This window comes from Anolis carolinensis, unplaced genomic scaffold, assembly GCF_035594765.1.
Source record: "Anolis carolinensis isolate JA03-04 unplaced genomic scaffold, rAnoCar3.1.pri scaffold_7, whole genome shotgun sequence".
NCBI classification, from domain to species: Eukaryota; Metazoa; Chordata; class Lepidosauria; order Squamata; family Dactyloidae; genus Anolis; species Anolis carolinensis.
The window spans coordinates 19,180,031-19,185,610 of record NW_026943818.1 but is presented as its reverse complement, the minus strand read 5'-3'; positions in this window follow the sequence as shown (position 1 = coordinate 19,185,610).

The following is a 5,580-nucleotide window of genomic DNA, read 5'->3' as shown; positions in this document are numbered from 1 at the left end:
TTAAAACACAGACCAGATAGCAAGACAGTAAATAAATGTAATAATAAATAGAATAAAATAATAAATGTAACAATAATCACATCAGACTGAAATAATAAATGTATTATTAATAATAATAAAAGTAGAGACAAATAAATGTCATAGTAACTATAATAATAGAGTAAAATAATAAATGTAATAATACCAATAATAGAGAAAAATAATAAATGTACCGTATATACTCGAGTATAAGCCGACCTGAATATAAGCCAACCAGGACCCTTACCGGAGTATAAGCCGGGGGGAGCTTTTTCAGGCCTAAAAGAGGGCTGAAAAACTAGGCTTATGCTTGAGTATATATGGTATGTTTCTGTTTGTACCATAAAGGCTGTTGCTAGGTGAAGTGGCCCTCTGTGATGTCACTAGGAAGGAAAAGTGAACATATGCACTGAAGGGAAGGAAGGAAGGAGCCACAAAGAGAACTACGTTGTCACAGAGAAACATTGTGAAGTAGGCCCTCAGAGCTGGAAGCAAGGGAGCAGCACCAAAGATATATGCTAGTATGTACATATATGTGTGTGTGTGTGTGTATGGCATCCCAGTGTTGGGGAAGTAAAGGAGAGAATTCCAAGAGAGCAATAAAACAAGCCTTTTATTGTTATCACAGCTAATGATAAGGCAAACAGCCTAGGCACCCACTCTAGTGGGTCCATGGCCGTCGCCACATGTGCGTAGCAAACAAAGAATATATACCTTTGGCTTATCTAAAATTGACCAATGGCTGAGGGTCTTCCTCACCTTCCACACCTACTTGGCACAAGTGATACCAATGACCAAACTTGTTTACTCTGAATTTTCTTCTATCTTTGGAACTTCCTGGAGAAAGGCACCAGATCACAGGAAGGGAAGGAGGGGCATATCCCGATTAGACTACTGCAACACACTCTACGTGGGGCTGCCTTTGAAGACTATTCGGAAGCTTCAACTCCCTCCCTAGTGACATCCGGCAGGCTCCATCCCTTTTGAGTTTTAGAAAGAAAGTGAAGACCTGGCTATGTGAGCAAGCGATCAAAGAATAAGTTTTGTTGGCTTTGACTCGGCTGGACTACGGTTTATGTACAAGGTTCTGTGGACGAATGGCTCAAGTATTTTGTATTGTTTTAAATCTGTATTTAACTGCTTATGTTTTTATTCTTTTGTACTGTTGTGTATTGGCATCGAATTCTGCCAGTTTTGTAAGCCGCCCTGAGTTCCTTCGGGTGAGAAGGGCGGGATAGAAATGATAGAAATAAACAAATGATGGAAATAAATATGCAGAGGCAAAGCTACATAGGCAATAGTTTACTATTTTCTGGCTTATGGTCCCTTCACCAGGAATCCAAAATAAAAATTGTATTAGGTTAGGGCCATGAACATTCACTGAAACATTACACACAAACCTTAGAAATGGCTTCACATGGCATTAAAAGCCCATTCGAGTCAGTTTCTACAAGCGTGATGGCATTAAAATATCTCAATTTCTAGACAGAAGGAAAGCAAGGACAGGGCCAAGCGGGTTTCCCTTGGGAGGGAGTTCCAGAGTCTGGGATCCACCAGGAAGAAGGCCCTGAGAAGGACATGCTCCAGAAGCCCTTCATGAGCTATCTGGACCTAACGTTACTAACATACAATTGGCATACAAACACGTTGTTGTTGTAATGTGCCTTCATGTCATTCCCAACTTATACCAACCCTAAAGCGGCCCTATGATTGGGTTTCCTTACCAAGATTTGCCCAGAGAGGCCTTTGTTTGAAACCAAGCATGACTTTTGAAATATACTCAAAACAGTGACAGGCTCAATGTGAGGAATGAAACATCCTCTTCCAGCACAAAAACCACAGCTGGTTCTCTCTAGCACAACAAAACATCCACAACATATGATTGAAACGCATACCATATATACTCGAGTATAAGCCGGGCTGTGGTGCAGCTGGCTAGTAACCAGCTGCTATAAATCACTACTGACCGAGAGGTCATGAGTTCGAAGCCCGGGTCGGGTTAAGCCTCCGACCATTAATAGCCCCGGCTTGCTGTTGACCTATGCAGCCCCGAAAGACAGTTGTACCTGTCAATTAGGGAAATTTAGGGACGCTTTATGCGGGAGGCTAATTTACAACACCATAAAAAAAACTGCCAGCAAAACACGAGGAAAGGAATGAGGAAGTACAGCCACTACTGGACGGTGAATCAACAGCTCCCCCTGTGGCCTGAATCGTGAAGCTGGAAAAATGTTAAAAATGCCTATGAGTCTGTCTAATGTATGTTGTTTGTCTGTTGGCATTGAATGTTTGCCATATATGTGTTCATTGTAATCCGCCCTGAGTCCCCTTCGGGGTGAGAAGGGTGGAATATAAATACTGTAAATAAATAAATAATAAATAAATAAGCCAACCCGAATATAAGCCGAGGCACCTAATTGTACCACAAAAAGCTGGGAAAACATTAACTCAAGTATAAGCTGAGGGTGGTAAATTTCAGAAATAGATACCAATAAAATTGCATTAATTGAGGCATCAGTAGGTTAAATGTTTCTGAATATTTACATAGCACTGTAATTTAAGATAAAGATTGTCCAACTCTGATTAAATCATGATTCTCACCTTCTTCAATGTAAATGTGCTTATGTATCCTTTTAATAATAAATAGAGTAAAATAATAAATGTAATAATAAATAGAGTAAATGTAAAAGTAACAACAATAATAGAGTAAAATAATAATGTAATAATAATAATTAATAGAGTAAAATAATAAATGTAATAATAAATAGAGTAAATGTAAAAGTAACAACAATAATAGAGTAAAATAATAAATGTAATAATAATAATAATTAATAGAGTAAAATAATAAATGTAATAATAGAGTAAAATAATAAGTGTATTAATAATAATAAAAATAGAGTAAAATAAATGTCTCACTTATCCAAGCCTCGCTTATCCAAGCTTCTGGATTATCTAAGCCATTTTTGTAGTCAATGTTTTCAATATATCATGATATTTTGGTGCTAAATTCGTAAATACAGTAACTACAACATAACATTACTGCGTATTGAACTACTTTTTCTGTCAAATTTATTGTATAACATGAAGTTTTGTTGCTTAATTTGTAAAATCATAACCTAATTTGATGTTTAATAGGCTTTTCCTTAATTCCTCCTTATTATCCAAGATATTCGCTTATCCAAGCTTCTGCCGGCCCGTTTATGTTGGATAAGTGAGACTCTACTGTAATAAATAGAGTAAAATAAATGTGAAAGTAACAACAATAATAGAGTAAAATAATAAATGTAATAATAATAATTAATAGAGTAAAATAATAAATGTAATAATAAATAGAGTAAAATAATAAATGTAATAATAGAGTAAAATAATAAGTGTATTAATAATAATAAAAATAGAGTAAAATAAATGTGAAAGTAACAACAATAATAGAGTAAAATAATAAATATAATAATAGAGTAAAATAGTGTATTAATAATAATAATAAAATAGAGTAAAATAAATGTAAAAGTAACAATAGTTATAATAATAATAATAATAATAAATAAAGTAAAATAATAAATGTAACAATACCAGTAATAGAGAAAAATAATAAATATACCATATATACTTGAGTATAAGCCGACCTGAATATAAGCCCACCAGGACCCTCACCCGAGTATAAGCCGAAGAGGGGTTTTTTTTCAGTCCTAAAAAAGGGCTGAAAAACTAGGCTTATACTTGAGTATATACAGTACATCCATGAAGGGATTTTAGACTTGGGAGGGATCCCCAAAGGTCATCTAGACTGACTCAGTATGTAGGGATCCACAGCTTTGGAAAGTTGCCCATTTGGCCTTGGTTTAATTATGCAATATGCTATATTTTAAAAGGAATGCACATACATAGCAAAGAAACAGCTTCTTTTGAAACGAAAACATGCCAAAGGGATTGCAGTCTCAGGTGGAGCTCCCCAACTGAGAAGACCCTCTACTTCCCAGCAAAGCTAAAATACTTGGCTGAAGAACCTCAAGCGAATGGGGCTTACAACAAGGCCGTTGCTATGAGATGAAGTGATTTTGGAAGAACATGGATTTGGAGACATTTGGTCTTGGTCTTGGGAAGGCACAGGTTGGGAAGCAAACAGAGTCCAACAGAGGAGTTGAGCCATGAATTCCGGTCCTTACTGAGTCTAAACATCAAACTTTGTCGCCTTCTGGATGTTTTGAACTTCAGTTCCCAGAATCCTTGGCCATTGGACAAGTTGGCTTGAGTTTCTGGGAATTGGAAGCCCAAACATCTGGAAGGCCACAGGTTGGACACCACAGTATCTAAAGTAAACACGCATGGAATTGATCTGTAATATGTGTATAAGAACCGAAAAGACATCTGTTTCCAACAGACCTCACAACCTCTGAGGATGCTTGCCATACATGAGGGTGAAACGTCAGGAGAGAATGCTCCTGGAAAACTCACAGCAACCTTCTTCACCTTCTTTTCCACCTCCAGCTCAACCTTCCATCCTTTCCTTTGTTTTCTAACCCACTCATCACCCTCATTGTTCTCCGAACATACTCCAACTTCTCTATATCCTTCCAAAAACAAGCAACCGAACCCAATGAGTATGAGGCCTAACAGAGAAGATAGTAGGATTGTATTATTTCATGATGGTGGATCCGGACTTATTGAAAAGTCCTAGATGTTGCCTTTGCTACAGTTCGATGCCGAGCTGAAATAAAGCCAACCAGGGAAGCTGATGCAAGAAGTCTCCAAATGTACACATAATAGTCTGGGATGAACTAAACACACCGTATTTCTTCAATTCTAACACACAAGTTTTGTCCCCTAAAAATGGGGTGAACCTTAGAATCACAGCAGCACAAACACACACACACACACACACACACATGTATATACAGGGGCCATGGTGAACTTGCTGACCGGAAGGTCAGTGGTTCGAATCTGCAGGACAGGGTGAGCTCCCGTTGTTAGCCCCAGCTTCTGCCAACCTAGCAGTTCAAAAACATGCAAATGTGAGTAGATGAATAGGTACTGCTTCAGCGGGAAGGTAATGACACTCCCCGCAGTCATGCCAGCCACATGACCTAGGAGGTGTCTATGAACAATGCCGGCTCTTGGGCTTAGAAATGGAGATGAGCACCACTCCCAGATTTGGACTCGACCTGACTTAATGCCAAGGGGAAACCTTTACTATATATATATATATATATATATATATACACACACACACACAGTAGTCTCTCACTTATCCAACATAAACGGGCCGGCAGAACGTTGGATAAGCGAATATGTTGGATAATAAGGAGGGATTAAGGAAAAGCCTATTAAACATCAAATTAGGTTATGATTTTACAAATGAAGCACCAAAACATCATGTTATACAACAAATTTGACAGAAAAAGTAGTTCAATACACAGTAAGGCTATATAGTAATTACTGTATTTACAAATTTAGCACCAAAATATCATGATGTATTGAAAACATTGACTACAAAAATGTGTTGGATAATCCAGAACGTTGGATAAGCGAGTGTTGGATAAGTGAGACTCTACTGTATATCCCTTT